Genomic DNA, 19,625 nt, shown 5'->3' with positions numbered 1-19,625 from the left:
TGAGGATATTCTTGGTATTATTATAAAATGTATTAAATTATTCAGTTAGAGAGGAGAGATACGCTGAAGAGAAATATTATACAACATGGTGATTGTAGTTAATGTTATATGTCATATTCTTGAAAAATGCTAGAGAGTAGCTGTTAAGTATTCTCACCACAAAATGATAACTATGAGATGTAATACATATGTCAGTTAGATAGATTCCATATCTAAGTTATTCCATAATGTATATATACTTCAGAACATCATGTTGTGCATGATAAATACATACAATTTTATCTGTCAATCAAAAAATTAAAAAGTATTAAACTAATACACAGTTAACCACAGCTCTGTGATGAGTATGACCTGAAACAGTATGTTGTTTAATTTATCATGTGCAACATTGAGGTCAATAAATGAAAGCGATCTAGTCTATGTTGAAAGTGACTCTGTAGATGTTATAGATATTCAGAGTCCTTGTTGTTGGCTTTGCATGAACCATGTATTTGTTTTTATTAATGTCATTAATATGATCATTTAATTGATAAAAATGTAGGAACACATGAAGGAGAGGAGACCCAATCATGGACCAATGATGACAAATGGTGGCATTGGAGTTATGGACGATGAATTACCATGTGTCTGAAACTCTGAGGTCCAACACAACACATAATTAGTCTGTTCTGTCTGTTGAAATTGAGTTACAGAGAAATGTCAGGAATATATAGATAATACCCATGTATTGATTCCATAGATTGATATTTATTATTATCAATGGATCAATGATAGATTCATTAAACTAATATAAATTAATGTATAATGAACAAGAGGGTCAAGCATTGTCCAATATGAACATATGTGTGGAGGCAAGAAATGTTATTAATCAAAATTTAAAGCACTGACATTCATTTACAAATAAATGGATAAAAGATATTACCACCTGTGGTAAGAATCATATAGAAATTGATAAGAGTTGATTTTATTGTTCTGGGTTAGTCCCGTGATGGAAGTATTCCTTTGCATAAGATAAATAAATATATATACACACACACACGCACACACACACACACATAGTGAACAAATAAATAACTACATGACCTAGTAAATGAAATGCAGAAAGCAGGAATCAAGAATCAATGGAGATAAGGTCTTAATTTTGTTATCATTTGCTCTGCTTCATACCCTTAGAATGAACACACTCAGGTGATTTAAGCACTCTTCCATGGCTACGAGCTCTGTGGTTGCCTCTGTATATTAAGAGCACAGAGATTAAAGTGAGTAATGACTGACATTCTTTTCTTGGTTTCAATATTTCTTTTATCTTAAGATTATTCACTATATTATTAAAAAGCATGAAATATAATGAATGCAATTATAACTCAGTAATAAATATGAGATGTATGAAATATTATATCCATTAATGCATGTATTAAAAATGGGATAATTAATGAAACTGTTATATTGATGTTAGAATAATTCTATATAGAAATTAGGGATATAAGGACTCTTCTTGAGTTTTTGTGAATAATAACACTATAATTGTATGATATAATGAATTAATCAATAAACAAATGTAGGTGACAATAGAGTAAAAGGGCCAATCCTAGATCAATGATGACTACTGGTGGCGTATGAGTCATATACGATGAATACGCATCTAGAACTCTGAGATCCAATGGGAAAGGATGTAGTTAATTTACTCTGGTTGAAGTGATGCTGTCGCCAGTTGTCGCGACTATACAAGGATCTTGGTTTCGGTCTTCATGCTATGCAGAGAATGTCTTTTTTTTTTTTTTTTTTTTTTTTTGCCATTTTCTCTGATTTGTATTTCTCGGAATGGACCCACTCAAGCTGACTTGAGAATTCCTCCTTGGTCACAAGCTTTTGGGTTGCATGTCTGCATTAGGAGCCTAGAGAACAATGTGAGTAATAGCTAAAGTTCTTGTCTTGTTTTGCATGGTTTGTTTATGGGCAGTCACTATATTATTAAAAAGTGTGAAATATAATCAAAGAAGGTGAGCTGTAGCTTAGTAATAAGCATGGGATTAATATGAGGTATTATATTTTTTAGTGTGTACATGAAATACTACAATTATTATTAACATTAAGAGATATTGAAGTGAGAATGATTTTAAGTACATGTTAGGGATATAAATCTCTTGAATTTTTGTGAATCAGAGTTTTAAAATTATAATTATTAAATTAATCAATAAATAACTTAGAAATGAATTGAGTAAAAGTGGGCCCTTCCTGGATCAATGATGAAACTTGCCGGCATATGAGTCTTGGATAATGAATGATATGTGTGTGGAACTCTGAGGTCCAACACAAAAGAAAACTGATGTTTTTTTCCATGCACTTTCATTCTATTATTATAATCAGATCAATAAAAGCATCAATGAACAAAAGTATAAGTAAATCGAGATAAAATAGATGAGGCATTATCCAAATATAGAAATATGTGAGAAGGCAAGAAGTATTATTACTATACATTGAGATCATGAAATTCAATGAGAAATTAATGGTATGTGACTTTTACCTCTTTGGCTAATGATACACAGGCAGTTTAAATTATAGGCAATGCTCATACTCTGAGTCTGTGGCAAATCTGAAGTTGTTCGTTTTTAGAGAAAATGTAATATCCTCCCAAGGAATGTTTGCCTTAATTACCGGCTGAACGGTAGACACAAAGCAGGGAACCATGGCCATAACGTCTCAAATTTTTAATCAACAGTCCTACTTTGTGCACCTCGGAATGGGCTCACTTGAGTTGTCTCAAGCACCCCTTCATGCCCACAGGCTGTACAGTTGCATCTGTGTGTTAGGAGCTTAGAGTCCACTGTAAGTAATAGTCAATGTTCTTGGCTTGAGTACTTTTTTTAAGGATAGTTACTACAGTATTAAAATTATACAGTATATTAAAGAAGGCCAACTGCAGCCCAGTGTTAAATGTGAAATTGATATGGAGCAGTCTATTGATGAATTAATTCAATTAATTCATTTAAGAAAACTGAGGATATTTAGTAAAGGAGGTACATTGACCTGAGAATGATTCTATACACATATTAGGGACATCAAGGCTTTTTTCAGGTTTTGTGCATTATGGCACTTTAAACACATTATTAGTAAATTACTGAATTAATCAATAAACAATGTAGAAACAAATGAAGAAAAGATGGGCCATACCTGGACCAATGATGATGACTGGTGGTATACGACTCAAAGGTATAAGAAGTGTTTTTGTTAGTGGCAAGTTCAGAGTCATTTGTTTCAAGAGAATATGAAATAAATATATTCCAAATAATGATGATTTAAGTGATAAATGAAAGGTGAAAGGCAAGGATCATTGGAGGAATGTCTGAATTTTTAGATCATCTGTTCTGTTTACACTCCTCAGAATGGCTTCACTCCATCTGATTTAAGCACTCTTCCATGGCATGTGCACTATGGTTGGTTCTGTGTGTTAGGAGCACGCAGACCATTGGGAGTATGCATTCATTTCCTCTCTTTACAAGGTTCAGTAAGTTGGTGTCAGTGACATACAAGAATCTTTGTGTTCATGCATTCTTTTTTTTGAGATGGAGTCTCTCTCTGTTGCTCAGGCTGGAGTGCAGCAGTGCGATCTCAGCTTGCTGCAAGCTCTGCCTCCCAGGTTCAAGCAATTCTCTGCCTCCGCCTCTCGAGTAGCTGGGATTACAGGCACCCGCCACCACGCCTGGCTAATTTTTGTATTTTCAGTACAGAGGGGGTTTCACCATCTTGCCCAGGCTGGCTTGAATTCCTGACCTCGTGATCCGCCCTCCTCAACCTCCCAAAGTGCTGGGATTACAGGCATAAGCCGCCACGCCCGGCTGTGTTCATGCATTCTTAAAAATTATAAGGAATCACTGATAGAGTAGATAAACAAATACATAATGAATAAACATCAAGGTGGTAAAGCGTGCTCATTGTTAAAATATACAGGAGGGAAAAATAGTATTAATATAAATTGGAACAAGTGTATTTTGTCTTAGACTAACAGTGATAATTGAAAGTGAGAAGTAACGGTTTTTGATGATTCACTTGCGTATTTCATGTTTGATTTATTAAGAGAAAAATAAATATTGATATAAGTTTATAAATGCCTGAATGACTATATAAAGGGATGGAGGCATCTGTGGCTCAATGAAGAGAATATGTAATCATCTCCTGTGCTCTGATTTGTATATTCTTCCACGCTCACGAACTCTGTGTTTGTATCTATGTGTTAGGAGCATAGAGACCAGCATCAGCAATGGTAAAAATTCCGTTGGTTTGAGTGATTCAAAGAATGTCAATCATGCTAATGTTTTATTTCAGGTTGATATGCAGTATTACGTTGATTAATGCTATGTGAAAAACTGAAGTCATTTAAAGAAAGGGATTTAGGCTCTTTGTGATAGTATAGATGAATGTGAGTGATATTGAAGAGCTTATTTTTTGTGGTTTATGTGTATGTCTTTATTAATAAATTACTCAATAAACAAGTGTAGGTATGAATGAAGAGAAAGAAGGCCAATCCTGGACCATTGATGACAACTGGTGGCTTACGTGATTGTATATGCTGGTTGTATATGAAGACTAGTACGTATCTGAAACTTTGAGGTCCAACACAAATAGAATCTAGTCCATTCCCATATATTATAAAGTGATATAATAGACAGATACCTGAAATGTACAAGGAGTTTGTGATTAGTCTTGTGTGCGAGAGGTTTAAAAATATTGTAAAAGTAGCAATGGCAGAATAAACAAATAAATGTACAAATAAAATAAAACAAGTACAAATGAAAAGGACAAAGCCTTGTTCATTGCTGAAATATGCAGTAAGGAAAATACTGTTAATGTACATTGGAATGGATAATAAATGGACCAGGTGTATAATATTTCTGACTAAAGATGATAGAGACAATAGTAATAATTACTGATAAGTCATAGCCAGTTATTGCCCCAAGTCAATTACAAGTTTGAAGTTCATAAGAAGAAAAATAAATAAATATTACCATAAATTAACAAATACCTAAACGACTAAGTGAATGAAAGAAAGAAATTATGGATCAACGGACAGAATGTCTCAATCTTTTTATCATCATCTCCACCTAGCACCCTTCCATGCAGATGCAGTTAGCTGATTTGAGCACTCTGCAACAATCAAGTTTCTCATGTTAACTCCGTTCAAAAAGAGACCAATGTGAATATAGTCAGTCAGTGTTCTTGTCTTGGTTTCATTTATTTGTTTGTGAGTATTCATGGTATTATTAAGAAGTATTAATCAAATAGTTAATAACAAGTATAATGTAAAATATGATGTTGATTAATCCCTAATACTGACATCATTAAATGAAAAAGATGGAATGTATATGGGAAATGGTTGTATTGATAGCTGTTAGCACTAGTCTAGCATTTTATTTTTGCATTTTTCTGACTCACTGATTTTCAGTGAATTAGTGATTCAGTCTCTGCAAATGTAAGAGTGAATGAAGAAAAAGTTGGCCAATGAGTACACACAGAACAATGATTACAGATAGTGGTGCAGGAGTCATAAACGATGAGTAATATGTGTGTGGAACTCTGAGCATCAACACAAAACGTATTTATTCTTTCTGTTTGGAATAATCCTATAGACAGATGTTTGGCATACATAAGGACCATGTTCTTATTTTAGATTCATAGATTTAGATTTATTAATATTAAAGAATTAATGATAGGACCATTAAACAAATATAAGTAAACAGATAAAATTGAAGAGAGTGCAGCACTGTTCAGCTATAAAAGTATGTAGTGAGGCAATCAATATTATTAATACAAGTAGAGAAAACTAACATCCATTAAGAAAATATTGGATCAAAGATGTTCCCTCTTTCTTTGGCTTAAAATCATATAGACACTAATAATAGTAAGAATCAATTTTATTATTCTGAACCAGTTCCTCTAAGTTCGAGGTTGTCCCTTTTGTTAAGAGAAAAAACATATACTTCATGGAAAATTATTAAGTACCTGAATGATCAAGTAAAAGAAATGCAGAAAGCAAGAATTATAGAGGATGAGGTGTCTGTTTTTTAAAATATCGACTCTGCTTTGTTTTCATCAGAATGAGTGCACTTGAGCCGATTGAAACATTCCTCCTTGCATCTTTGTTCTATGATTGCATCTATTTGTTAGTAGCACAGAGACCAATGTGAGTAATCATTAAAATTCTTCTCTTGGTTTGCATAGTTATTTCAAAATATTCAATGAATTACTAAAAAAGTGTATACTATAATCAAAGATGACCAGTGGTATTCTAGCAATAAATAGGGGACTCATGTGAAGCGTTATATTGATAATGCATCTACGAAAAACTGAGGATAGTGAATGAAACAGCCGTATCCATATTAGAAGGATTCATTGTAGGGATTAGGAATCTCTAAGCTCTTATTGAGATTTCATGAACCACGATTTTAAAATTTATGGTCAGTGGATTAATAAATCATTAGTAAGTAATCAGAAGTGAGTGGAGAGAAAGAGCACCTATCCTGTGGGTTGATGATGACTACTGGTGGCGTATGAGTCATCTACAATGAATATGTCTCTGGAACTCTGAGGTGTGTCACAAAAGAAATCTAGCCCATTTTCTATGTTTGATACAATCCTTTAGATGGGTATCACGAGCGTAGAGTGGGTTTGTTTTTGGTCTTTGTACTCATACATTTTCATTCTATTTTTATTATTGAGTTAATGTGAGAATCAACAAACAAATATAAAAATAAAGATATATTGGCCGGGCGTGGTGGCTCAAGCCTGTAATCCCAGCACTTTGGGAGGCCAAGACGGGCGGATCACAAGGTCAGGAGATCGAGACCATCCTGGCTAACACAGTGAAAGCCCGTCTCTACTAAAAAATACAAAAAACTAGGTGGGCAAGGTGGCGGGCGCCTGTAGTCCCAGCTACTCGGGAGGCTGAGGCAGGAGAATGGCATAAACCCGGGAGGCGGAGCTTGCAGTGAGTTGAGATCCGGCCACTGCACTCCAGCCTGGGCGACAGAGCGAGACTCCGTCTCAAAAAAAAGATATATTGGGTGAAGTGTTGCACAATTATAAAAATAGATGGTGGGACAAATACTATTAATATGTATTGGAAATAGCGAAGTTCAAAGAGAAATAAATGTTACATGTCTGTCACCTCTTTGGCTAATGATATAGAGAGGATAATTTAGACAGTGTTTGTATTCTGGGTCAGTGGCAAATTCAGAATTGTTCATCTTCTTAAGAGAAAGTGAAATAGATATACTGTACTCTAAATAATGGTAGCCTAAATCACTAAAGAAATGCAGAAAGCAAGGATCAATGGTGATAATGTCTCAAATTTGTTATCATCTTCTCTGCACTGTACTACTCAGAATGGACATCGTTGTTCTGTCTTGAGAATTCCTCTAGGGTCACATGCTCTGTTTGCACCGTGCTTAGGAAGGAACCTGCAGACCAATGTGAGTAATGGTCAGAGTCCTTATTGTGGTTTGGGTGGTTTGTTTAAGAGTAATCAATGTATTATTAAAAAGTGTGAAATATAGTCAAAGATGGTTAATGTTATCCTGATGGTAGACATGGCAGTGACACGAAGTATTATATTGATAATGGATGTATGAAAAACTGAGGATAATTAATGAAACAGATAATATCAATGTTAGAATGATTCTGGATACAGATCAGAAATATCAAGGCTGTTCTTGGAGTTTTTCGAATCATAGGCTTTGAAATTATTATTAGTAAATTAATGAGGCAACCAACAGACAATGTAAAACTGAATGGAGAAAAGGAGGGCCAATCCTGGATCAATGATGACCACCGGTGGCGTATGAGTCATATGTGATGAATACGTGTCTGGAACTCTGAGGTCCGCCACAAAAGATATCTAGTCCATTCGCTCTGTTTTACGTGATTCTATAGACTGATGTCAGGAATATAGAATGAAGTTGTTTTGGTTTCATTTTCATTCTAATGCAAGAATCAATAAACATATAAATAAAGATAAAATAGGGGAGCATTGTACAACTATAAAAATACGTGTTGAGGCAGGAAATACTATTAATGTATATTGAAATTGGTGAAGTCCAAAGAGATATTGTACATACCTGTTACCTCTTTGGCTTATAATAATATAGACAGAATAAATTATAGATAATGTTCAAATTCTTATTCACTTGCAAGATCAAATTGTTCTTTTTCTTAGGAGAAAACGAAATAAATATTAGTCCACCTAATGAATGCCTAAAGGACAGATTAAAGGCAAGGTGAAAAGCAAGGATCATTAATGAGAAAGTCTCAGTTTTGTTACCGTCTCTGCTCTGTATTCCTCAGAATAGATGGCCTGTGCTGATGAAAGGATTCCTCCCTGGTGACGTGGTGTGTCTGCCTCTTGATTGGGAGCAGGCAGACCAATGTGAGTAATCAAGTTCTGGTCTTAGTTTGGGTGGTTTAGTTAGGAGGACTTGATGTATTATTAAAAAGTCTGCACTATAATCAAAAATGGCCAGCTGCAGCCCAGTGATAGAAATAGTAGTGATATGAAGCATTATATTAACAATATGTATTTGAAAACCTGAGAGTAATTAATGAAACATTTATCAGTGTGAGAATGATTCTATATGCAGATAAAGAATATTAATATTAATGCTGTTCTGAGGCGTTTGTGAACCAAAGGTTTTAAAATTATTATTAGCGAATTAATGAATTAATCATTAGACAAGGTAAAAGTGCACAGGGAAAAATAGGACACATTCTGGATCGATGATGACTACCGGTGGCGTATGAGTCATACGTGATGAATGCGTGTCTGGAACTCTGAGGTCCGCCACAAATAAAATCTGGCTTATTCTCGGTTTCGAATGTTGTTATCGACAGATTTTAAAAATATAGAATGTTTGTTTTTTCTATGTGATTATGTACCTTTCTTCTATTTTTATAATTGGATCACTGTGATAATCAGGAAACAAATATATAGTAAATATAAAATGATTGAAACACTGCCCAATTATAAAAATTTATGGTAAGGTTAGAAACGCTATTAACATGTATTAAAATCAGTAAAGTCTAAAAAGAAATGAATGGTATATGATACAGATAGTATAAATTATAGACAATGTTCATATTCTGAGTCAGTGGTAATTTTGAAGATTTTCATTTTATTAAGAGAAAATAAATAAAACAAATATACTCCAAATAATGATTGCCAAAGTGACTAATAACAGGTGAAAATCAGGGATCAATATTGAGAATTTTTTTATCTTTTCTGCTTTCTATCCTTTCAGAATGATGCACTTGTTATGATTTGAGAATTCCTCCATGGTCACGTGCTCTGTTTTTATCATGGTTGGGAGCCTACAGACCAATGTGAGTAGTAATAAACATTCTCATCTTGGCTTGAATGGTTTGAATGGTTTGAGAGGACTCGATATTATCAAAATATCGGATTGTCTTGAATCCCTGACCTCAAGTGATCCGCCCACCTCAGCCTCCCAAAGTGTTGGGATTACAGGCATGAACCACAGCATCTGGCCAGAAGCACTCTTAATATCTTTTGACACAGTGAAGTCCACAGAGATATAAATCGCATCTTCTGGTGACCTCTGTGGCTAATGATGGTATAGACAGTACAAATTATAGAAAACATTCAATTTCTGGGTCAATGGCAATTTCAGAATTATGCATTTCTTTAGATAAAATGAATACACTGCAAATAATGACTGCCGAAATGACTGACTAATGATAGGTGATAAGAAAGGGTCGGTAGTGACAATATCAAAATAGGATAATAGGATAATATCAAATATATTTAATATTTGATAATAAATATATTTTTTATATTTAAAATAGGATAGTATAAAAATAGAGGATAGCATAGATAATAGGATACTATGGAAATAGAGGATAACAAAAGTTATCTTCTTCTCTGCTCTGTATTCCCTGGAATGATTGCACTTTGCTGATTGAGGGATTCCTTCAAGGCCATGTGCTCTGCTTGCGCCGTTTTTGGGATGGAGCCTGGAGACCTAGGTAAGGAATAGTGGAAGTCCTCAGCTTGCTTTGGGTGGTTTCTTCCAGAGGGTTCAATATATTATAAAAAGGTGTATACTATAATCAAAGATGAGCAACTGTATTTAAATAAACATGGGCATGATGTGAGGATTATATTGAAGATGCATACAAGAGAAACTGAAGATAATTGATGAAATAAATATTCCTACATATTAGGATTATCATGGCTATTCTTGTGGTTTTGTAAATCATAGGGCTTAAAATTATGATTAGTGAATTAACAAATTAGTCAATAGACAAGGCAGAAATGAATCCAAAAATAGAAGATCAGTTCCGGATCGATGATGACTACTGGTGGCGTATGAGTCTTTTGCGATGAATACGTGTCTAGAACTCTGAGGTCCGTTGCAAACAAAATCTAGCCTGTTCTGTATGTTTGAAATTATTTTACAGACAGCTGTCAGGAGTATAGAATGTATATGTTTTTGGTATTTGTGTTTACATGTTTTGATTCTACTTTTACAATTGATCCATATGAGAATTAATAAACAAATGCAAATCAAGATGAATAAATTCAAGCATTGTCCAGTTATAAAAATTAGGGACAAGGTAAGAAACATGATTAATGTATATGAAACAGTGACATCCACAGAGAAATAAACAGTACATTCCTGTGGCTTCTTTGGCTAATGATGGTATAGACAGAATAAAATATAGGTAATGTTCAACTTCTGCATCAGCAACAGTTTCAAAATTATTCATTTTATTTTCAGAAAATGAATTAAATATACTCCAAATAATGATTGCATGAATGGCTAATTAATGATAGCTGAAAAGCAAATATCAATATTGAAAATGTCTTAATTTTGTTACTCTCTTCTCTGGTCTGTATTCCTCAGAGTGAACAACTTGTGCTATGTTAAGGATTCCTCCATGATCACGTGCCCTGTTTGTACACCATGCTTGGGAAGGTGCATGCAGACCAATGTTAGTAATAGTCAAAATTCCTGTGTTGGTTTGTGTGATTTGCTAAAGAGGACTCAATGTATCATGAAAAAGTGTATTATATAGTCAACGATGGTCAACTATGTCCCAATGGTATTTATGAGAGGTATCTGAAATATTTATTGATAATGCATATATGAAAAACGGAGAAGAATTAATGAAACAGATATATCTATGTTAGAATGATTCTGTGTAAAGATAAGGAATATCAAGTCTGTTCTTAGGGTTTCATGAATCACAGAGTGTAAAATTATTACCAGTGAATTAATGAATGAATCTAAAGACAACATAGAAATGAATGGAGAGAAAGAGGGTCAACCCTGGATCGATGATGAGCACTGGTGGAGTATGAGTCACATACGATGAATATGTGTCTGGAACTCTGAGGTCCATCACAGAAGTCAGTTTCCTCTGTTTCAAGTAACTCTAGACAGATGGCAAGAATATAGAATGAATTTTTTTTTGTTTATGAGTTTTTATTTTATAATTGGTTCAATGAAAGAATAAAACATGTGAATAAATAAAATAAATAAGCTAAGCATTGTCCAACTATAAAAATGTGTGGTGAGGTGTATTTAATATGTATTTAAATTGATGAAAGCCAAAAAGAAATCTAACATACCTAACCTTTTTGGCCAATAATGAAGAGACAGTATAAATTAATATGCCGTTTTCATGTTCTGGGTTAGTGGCAAGTTCAAAGTTGTTCATACTTCAAATAATGATTGCCTAAATGTTTAACTAAAGATAGGTGAAAAGGAAAGATCAACAATGAGAAAATCACATGTTTGTTATTATTTTCTCTGCTCTGCACTCATCAGAATGGACATACTTGTGAAGATTTAAAGATGCCTCCAAGGTCACGTGCTCTGTTTGCACCATGCTTAGGAAGGAGCATACAGACCAATGTAAGTAATGGTCAAAGCTCTTGTCTTTGAGTGGTTTGTTTAAGATGATTCAGTGTATTATAAAAAGGTATAATACATTATAAAAATATATTGCAGGAATATATTATATATATTTCTATAATATAATGTATTATAAAATACATTATAAGAAGACATAATACATTGTAAAAGATATAATACATTATAGGAATATAATATAGGAATATATTATATATAATATATTCCAATATAGTATAGGAATATAATGCATATATAATATATTCCAACATATTTTAGAACTATAGTCTGTAATATATTCCAATATATTATAGGACTATAATCAAAGATGGCCGACTCTTTCCCAGTTAGAGGAGTGATATGAAGTACTATATTGAAAAAGCATATATGAAAAATGGAGAACAATTAATGAAAATATATATCAACACTATGATTCTATGTAGGGATTAGGAATATCAAAGCTCTTGGGCTTTTAAAAACCAAAGATTTTAAAGTTATTATCAGTGAATTAATGAGTTAATTATTAGACAAAGTAAAAATGAATAGAGAAAAATAGGAAGAATCCTGGTTCAGTGGTGACTACTGGTGTCGTCTGAGTCATACGATGAATACGTGTCTGGAACTCTTGAAGTCCATCACAAAGTCGGTTTCTTCTGTTTCACATGATTCTATAGGTAGATGTCAGAAATACAGACTCAGTTTGTTTTTGGTCTTTGTGTTTTATGCAGTTATATTTTATTTTATAATTGGACTAGTGAGAGAATCAATAAGCAAATATTTGAATACATAAAGATGAATAAGGTTAAGTATTGTCCAATTATAAAAATATTTGGCAAGACAGCAAGCACGGTTAATATGTACTGAAACAGTGATAGCCAAGGAAAAATGAGTGATGCATGCCTGTGACCTCTTTGGCGAGTGATAGTGTAGACAGTATAAACTATAGATAATGTTTAAGGTATGGGTCAGTGGCAAGTTCAAAACTGCTAATTTTCTGAAGAGAAAATGAAATACACTTCAAACAATGATTGCCTAAATGACTCATTAGATGAAGATGAATCATGAGTGAGAATGTCCCATTGTATGCTCTGAACTCCTCTGTGCTTTGTGCTCTGCAGAATGGATGAATTGTGCACCTTGAAAAGTTCTTCCCTGACCACCTGAGGCACTTGCATCACGGTTAGGCTCAGGCAGACTAATGTGAGTAATAGTCAACATTTTTGATTTCCTTCTGCTGCCCTTTTAAGAGGACTCATTGTATTATAAAAATTGTGTGACATTATCAAAGATGTCCACATCCCAGTGAAAGATACGGAGATGATATGAAGCATTGTATTGATAATGCATATATAAAAACCTGAGGATAGTTAATTAAGAGGTATATCAATGTTGAAATGATTCAGTATACAAATTAGGAATACTAAAATTATTCTCGGGATTTTTTTGAACCATTAAGACTTAAAATTGCTAGTAGTGAATTAACAAAATCAATCAATAAACAAGGTAGAAATGAATGGAGAAAGAGATGAACAATCCTGGATCGATGATGACTGCTGGTGGCGTATGAGTCATATGCGATGAATACGTGTCTAGAACTCTGAGGTCCATCACAGAAGAAATCTAGCTCATTTTCTGTGTTTGATATAATCCTTTAGACAGGCATCAGGAATATGAGTTTGGTTTTGGTCTTTGTGTTTACATGTTTTAATTCCATTTTTATAATTGGCCAATATAAAAACCAATAAACAAATATATAAATAAAGATGAGTAAGGTTAATCATTGTCCAATTGTAAAAAATATTTGGTGAGGCAAGAAACACTATTAATATGTATTGAAAATAGTAAAGTCTGGAGAGAAGTAAATGTACATGTCTTTCACCTCTTTGGCTATGGTGATATGGACAGGATAATTATAGACAATGTTCAAATTCTTGGTTAATTGTAAGTTAGAAATTGTTCATGTTTTAAAGAGAAAATGAAATAAGTTTACTCCAAATAATGATAGCATAGATGACTAACTAGTGATAGGTGAAAAACCAGGATTGATAGTTAAAATGCCTCTCTTTTGTTATTATCTTCTTTGCTCTGTACTTAGAATGGACGTACTTATTCTGATTTGAGGACTTCTTCATGGTCACGTGTTCTATTTGCACCATGCTTAGGAAGGAGCATGTGTACCAATGTGAGTGACAGTCAGATTTCTTGTATTTCTTTGGGTAGTTTATGTAAGAGGACTCAATGTACTGTAAATAAATATGTAATATAACCAAAGACGGTGAATTTTATCTAGTGAGGGGCATTGGAGTCAAAAGAAGTATTATATTGATAATTCACATACGAAAAACAGGATAATTCATGAAACATATATTAATGTCAGAATGATTAGGGATATCTTTTTGGGGTTCTGTGAGTCATAAGGTTTAAAGTTATTATTAGTAAATTAATGAATTAATCAACAGACAATGTAGAAAATAACAGAGAAAAGAAGGGCCAGTCCTGGATCGATGATGACTGCTGGTGGCGTATGAGTCATAGACAATGAATACGTGTCTGGAACTCTGAGGTCCATCTCAAAAGATACCTAGTCTATTCCCTGTTTCAAGTGAACCTACAGACAGATGGCAAAAAACAGAATGTATATGTGTTTGGTTTTCATGTTTATGAATTTTTATTTTATATTTATAATTGGATCAATGAGAGAATCAATTAATAAATATATAAATAAAGATGAATAAGGGCTGGGTGTGGTGGCTTACACCTGTAATCTTAGCACTTTGGGAAGCCAACGCAGGTAGATCTCTTGAGGACAGGAGTTCAAGACCAGCCTGGCCAACATGATGAAACTCCATCTCTACTAAAAATACAAAAATTAGCCAGGCCTGTGCCTCTAATCCGAGCTACTTGGGTGGCTGAGACACATGGATCTCTTGAACCCAGGATTCAAAAATCTGCTTGAACCTGGGAGGTTGCAGTGAGCTAAGATCACATCACTGCAGCGTGGGCAATAGAGCACGATTCTGTGTCAAAAAAAAAAAAAAAAAGATGAATAAGGTTAAGCATTGTCCAATTATAAAAATACGTGGAAAGACAACAAACACTATTAATACATACTGAAATTGGTGACTACTAAAGATAAGTCTTGCATACCTGTTACCTCTTTGAATGAGATAGACAGTATAAATTATTGACCATATTCAAGTTCTGGGTCAGGGACAAGTCCAAAGTTATTTATTTATTTTTTTTATTTTTATTTTTTTTGAGATGAAGTCTCACTCTGTCACCTAGGGTAGAGTGCAATGGCACGATCTCAGCTCACTGCAACCTCCGCCTCATGGGTTCAAGCAATTCTTGTGCCTCAGCCTCCCTAATAGCTGGGATTGCAGGCATGCGCCACCACGCCTGGCTAGTTTTTGTATTTTTAGTAGAGATGGGGGTTCACCATGTTGCTCAGGCTGGTCTTGAACATCTGACCTCAAGTGATCCACCTGCCTTTGCCTCCCAATGTGCTGGGATTACAGGCATGAGCCACCACATCTGGCCAGTTATTCATAAAAAAAAAATGAAATATACCTCAAATTAATGAACATGCAAATGAGTATAAATGTTTACACATTCATTAATTTGAGGTATATTTGAAAAGCAAGGATCAATGGAGAGAAGGTCTCATTTTTGTTGTCATCTCTTCTGCTCTGTACTCAGAATGGAAGCACAGAAGCTGGTTTTCACTGGTTAAGAGCTATCTCTGTGCTAGAAGCTGGACACCAATGTGAGTAATAGTCAAAGTTCTTATCCCATCTTGGGTGTTTTGTTTAAAGGTTTATAGTGCATAAACAAAAAATATGAAATATAATCCAATAAGGCCATGAGTAGCCTAGGGCTAAATATGGAATGGATAGGGAATGTTACGCTGAGGGATGCTTGTATGAAAAGCATGTCCTGTGTTATTATGAAAGGTAGTAATGAGGGGATGTGGTATTGTGAGGCTGACTGTATATACAAATTAGAGATATCAAGGCTCCTCTTGGGGTTTTGTGAGTGATAGTGTTTAAAAGTTATTAGTGGTGAATTAATGAAGTAATAAAGTAACAAAGAATGAAGAGCATCAGAGCTAATCCTGGATCAATCATGACTACCGGTATTGGGTGGGTCTTAGTCAGTGAATACCTATCTGGAACTCTGAGGTCCATCAGAAAAGAAATACAGTTTTTTCCCTCTTTTGGAAGTGATCATATAGACAGATGTCAGGAATATGCAGGGGTCTTGTTTTTGCTGTTTGTGAGCACGAATTTTCAATCTATTATTATAATTCAATCAATGAAGCAACCACTAAACAAATATACAAATAAATTATGTTGGATGGGACTAAGCATTGTCCAACTATAAAAACAATTTGTGAGGCAAGAAAAACTACGATATGGTCAGGCGTAGTGGCTCACACCCGTAATCCCATCACTTTGGGAGGCCAAAGTGGGTGGATCACCTGAGGTCGGGAGTTTGAGACCAGCCTGGGCAACATGGTAAAACCCCGTCTCTACTAAAAATACAAAATTAGCTGGGCGTGGTGGCATATGCCTGTGATCCCAGCTACTTGGGAGGCTGAGGCAGGAGAATCGCATGAACCCGGAAGATGGAGGTGGTGGTGAGCTGAGATCACACCACTGCACTTCAACCTGGGCAATAGAGTGAGAAGAAAACCTATGATATATATTGAAAACACCAATACCATTAGGAAATAAGTGGTATGAGGTTGTTATTTCTTTAGTTAGGGATGTTATAGACAGTGATAAATAATAATGAATGTTTATGTGTTGTGTCAGTCGCGTGACTGATACTGTCTGGCTGTGTAGAGTAAATAAAATAGATGTTATCCCGAATAACCTATATGACTGAATCAGTGGAAGATAGAATGCAAAGAGTAACGCAGATAATGTCTTAATCTTTTCTGATCATCTCTTGTGCTCTGTACTCCTCAAAATAAACACACTCTGGCTGATTTTATCATTCTTTTTTAATGGGAAGATCCATGATTGCATCTATGTGTTATATGGTGTATGGAGACCAATGTGAGTGACAGTCAACGTTCTTGGTTTCAGTGTTTTTTAAAAAAGATATTCGTAGTATTATTAAGAAGTAGAAGTGTTAAATATAATCATTGAAGGTAAGCGTTGGCCCATTTGTAAAAATAGGATTAATATAAAGCATTATGTTGATTAATGCATATATATAAAACATTGAATTTAATTAATGAAAGAGATGTATTGCTGTGAGTAGTATTGACAGAGACAGATATTAGAGCTATTTAAGGATTTTACTCTCAAGTTTTTGTGGCTCTAAGGTAATTATTTTATTGTTAGTGAACTGATAAGTTAATCAATAAAAACACGTAGACATGAATTAAGAAAATGAGGTCCAAGCTTGAGCCGGTGATGACAGCTGGTGGCGTGTGAGTCATGGATGGTGAGTACTAAGTGCCTGGAACTCTGAGGTTCAATATAATAGAAATCTAATCTATTCCTCTGTTGAAAAAAGTCCTTTAGATAGATGTTAGTGATATCGAGGGCTATTTGCTTCCAATTTTACAGTTCATTGATTATGATTGTATTAATATAAATGAATTAATGAAAGAATCAAACAAAGATTTAAATGATTAAACATGAAGAGAGAGAGAGGCATATTCTAATTGTTAACATATGTGGCAAGGAAAGAAATACTATTAATTAATTTGGAATGGATAATAAATGGGCCATCGGTTTTAACTCTCTGGCTAAGAATCGTAGAGCCATTGATAGAGCAGTAACACTGATTATTAGTTATCAATGGCTATGTGATTTTTTAGGTCAATTCGCAGGTCAACTGGGTCACTTGTAAGTTCAATATTTATTTTATTAAGGGGAAAATAAGTAAATATTAACATAAATCAATAAATACCATCTGACAGAGTAAATGGAAGGTAGAATGAAAAAACTAATGGATAGAAAGTCTCACATTTTGTCTTCTGCTCTTCCTTGTAATCCTCAGAACAGTCACTTCCTGCACTGATTCTGCCATGAGCACTTGCTCTATGGCTGTTTTAAGGAACCTGCAGACAAAGGTCAGTAATCGTCAAAGTTCTTGTCTTAGTTTGGGCCATTTAAGAGTGGTCAATGCATTATTAATAAGTAGAAAACATAATTAAAGAAGACTAACCATGGCCCAATGAACATGGGGTTGATATGAAACATTATGTTGAGTAATGCATGTTTGAAACAATGAGGTCAGTTCAAGAAACAGTTCTAATTTCTGTAGGAACTGATCTTCAGATAGACAACAGGGTTATCACAGCTCTTGTTGTATTTTTTTCTGATTCATGTCTATTTCCTTATTATAAAGTAGTAAATTAATAAATAAATGAAATAGACCAAGTATAAATGAAGAAAAATATTGATGGTCTGTGGCCTGGTCCAGAGATGATGACTCGTGGGTATGAGTCAAGGATGATGAGTAATAGAAGTCAGGAAGTTTAAGCTTCAGTATAAAAGAAATCTAGCCTATTGCTCAGTTGGAAATGATCCTGTAGACAGTAGTTAAAAATATTCAGTTATTGGCTGGGCGCGGTGGCTCACACCTGTAATCCCAGCATTTTGGGAGGCCGAGGTGGGCGGATCACAAGGTTAGGAGTTCGAGACCAGCTTGACCAACATGGTGAAACCCCATCTCTACTAAAAATATAAAAATTAGCTGGGTGTGGTGGCGAGTGCCTATAATCCTACCTACTTGGGAGGCTGAGGCAGGAAAATCACTTAAACCCAAGAGGTGGAGGTTGCAGTGAGCCGAGATTTCACCACTGAACTCCAGCCCGGGCAACAGAGTCAGACCCTGTCTCAAAAAAACAAAAAACAAAAAACCCCAAATCAATTATCCTATACCCTATTCTTATGCTTTTGTAACTCATGGATAATGATTATATTATTACAAGTAAATTAATGCATGAAGAACTCAAGTAAAAGAAATAAGTGAATAAAAACATGGCCACATCTGGACCAAATATAACGTGTGTAATAAAGCAAGTCACAGTACTGATCTATTGCTCAGGAAGTGGGAATTGTGTCAGATTTTTAATCTCTCACAATGAGAAACATGTAGACAAATATATGAGTTGTCCATGTTTATGTTGAGTTGTCTTTGGTTTCCTGGTTGTTTGTCTTATCCCTAAATAGGGATGTTGTTTATATAAATAAAAAACTAATTTTAAAGAGGGCCAGTGACAAGAATTTGTTCTACAACAAGAGCTATTGTGCTCACTAAATTCCATTACAAAGTGACATCATCTGTTATTACTTTGATCATGATCAACTATGCATGTGCTACGATGATCCATGCTATAGTCTAGATCATGTGTAAGGATACTGATTTTATCTTAATAATGAACAAATGCATGTTAATAATAATCAATTAGCTAAAAAGGATAAAGCAAGGGCCAGTAGCAAACATGTCTGGAAATAATGGTTGTGATGTAACTGGGTCCAGAGATTGTGTTCTTCTTAAAGCAAATATTTTGACTCTTACAAGTGTTTGCATAAGGAGGCTATACATAGATGCACATTATCAGACACGTTCTGGGTTTCTGAGAGTTTACATATTGTTCTGTTTCTTTACAAAGAATGAATAGTTGGCCAAATTGGTTTGTGAATGAATGAATGAAGTGGTATCAAGCACTGTTCA

The 19,625-nt window shown here is 34.5% G+C and overlaps 1 long non-coding RNA gene, 13 other non-coding genes and 2 pseudogenes across 15 annotated transcripts in view; all 16 read left to right on the top strand.

The window, feature by feature from the left end:
- LOC116275684 overlaps window positions 1-19,625 on the top strand; it is a 146,142-nt gene that overhangs the window by 87,817 nt on the left and 38,700 nt on the right. For both annotated transcript variants that reach the window (XR_004184771.1, XR_004184772.1), the window contains 10 exons: window positions 1,174-1,907; window positions 4,492-6,178; window positions 7,380-8,419; window positions 9,288-10,032; window positions 10,914-11,001; window positions 11,841-11,927; window positions 13,043-13,124; window positions 14,020-14,106; window positions 15,624-15,690; window positions 17,943-18,015. This is a non-coding gene — a long non-coding RNA (uncharacterized LOC116275684). The remainder of the gene's footprint in view (window positions 1-1,173; window positions 1,908-4,491; window positions 6,179-7,379; window positions 8,420-9,287; window positions 10,033-10,913; window positions 11,002-11,840; window positions 11,928-13,042; window positions 13,125-14,019; window positions 14,107-15,623; window positions 15,691-17,942; window positions 18,016-19,625) is intronic.
- On the top strand, window positions 571-646 carry LOC116276176 (annotated as a pseudogene).
- LOC116276175 lies at window positions 1,590-1,661 on the top strand. Its single transcript, XR_004185613.1, has one exon. It is a non-coding gene; the product is annotated as a small nucleolar RNA SNORD113/SNORD114 family (small nucleolar RNA).
- Window positions 2,237-2,311, top strand: LOC116276186. The gene has a single exon (XR_004185623.1). It is a non-coding gene; the product is annotated as a small nucleolar RNA SNORD113/SNORD114 family (small nucleolar RNA).
- Window positions 4,526-4,614, top strand: LOC116276191 (annotated as a pseudogene).
- LOC116276204 lies at window positions 5,508-5,582 on the top strand. Its single transcript, XR_004185636.1, has one exon. It is a non-coding gene; the product is annotated as a small nucleolar RNA SNORD113/SNORD114 family (small nucleolar RNA).
- On the top strand, window positions 6,519-6,590 carry LOC116276188. The gene has a single exon (XR_004185625.1). It is a non-coding gene; the product is annotated as a small nucleolar RNA SNORD113/SNORD114 family (small nucleolar RNA).
- On the top strand, window positions 7,808-7,879 carry LOC116276168. Its single transcript, XR_004185606.1, has one exon. It is a non-coding gene; the product is annotated as a small nucleolar RNA SNORD113/SNORD114 family (small nucleolar RNA).
- On the top strand, window positions 8,760-8,831 carry LOC116276172. The gene has a single exon (XR_004185610.1). It is a non-coding gene; the product is annotated as a small nucleolar RNA SNORD113/SNORD114 family (small nucleolar RNA).
- Window positions 10,349-10,420, top strand: LOC116276182. The gene has a single exon (XR_004185619.1). It is a non-coding gene; the product is annotated as a small nucleolar RNA SNORD113/SNORD114 family (small nucleolar RNA).
- LOC116276174 lies at window positions 11,341-11,412 on the top strand. The gene has a single exon (XR_004185612.1). It is a non-coding gene; the product is annotated as a small nucleolar RNA SNORD113/SNORD114 family (small nucleolar RNA).
- Window positions 12,490-12,560, top strand: LOC116276202. Its single transcript, XR_004185634.1, has one exon. It is a non-coding gene; the product is annotated as a small nucleolar RNA SNORD113/SNORD114 family (small nucleolar RNA).
- LOC116276171 lies at window positions 13,461-13,532 on the top strand. The gene has a single exon (XR_004185609.1). It is a non-coding gene; the product is annotated as a small nucleolar RNA SNORD113/SNORD114 family (small nucleolar RNA).
- LOC116276167 lies at window positions 14,422-14,493 on the top strand. The gene has a single exon (XR_004185605.1). It is a non-coding gene; the product is annotated as a small nucleolar RNA SNORD113/SNORD114 family (small nucleolar RNA).
- Window positions 16,040-16,111, top strand: LOC116276194. The gene has a single exon (XR_004185628.1). It is a non-coding gene; the product is annotated as a small nucleolar RNA SNORD113/SNORD114 family (small nucleolar RNA).
- Window positions 17,341-17,415, top strand: LOC116276180. Its single transcript, XR_004185617.1, has one exon. It is a non-coding gene; the product is annotated as a small nucleolar RNA SNORD113/SNORD114 family (small nucleolar RNA).

Source organism: Papio anubis, chromosome 7, assembly GCF_008728515.1.
Source record: "Papio anubis isolate 15944 chromosome 7, Panubis1.0, whole genome shotgun sequence".
NCBI classification, from domain to species: domain Eukaryota; kingdom Metazoa; phylum Chordata; class Mammalia; order Primates; family Cercopithecidae; genus Papio; species Papio anubis.
This window is presented reverse-complemented; position numbering and strand designations above follow the sequence as displayed.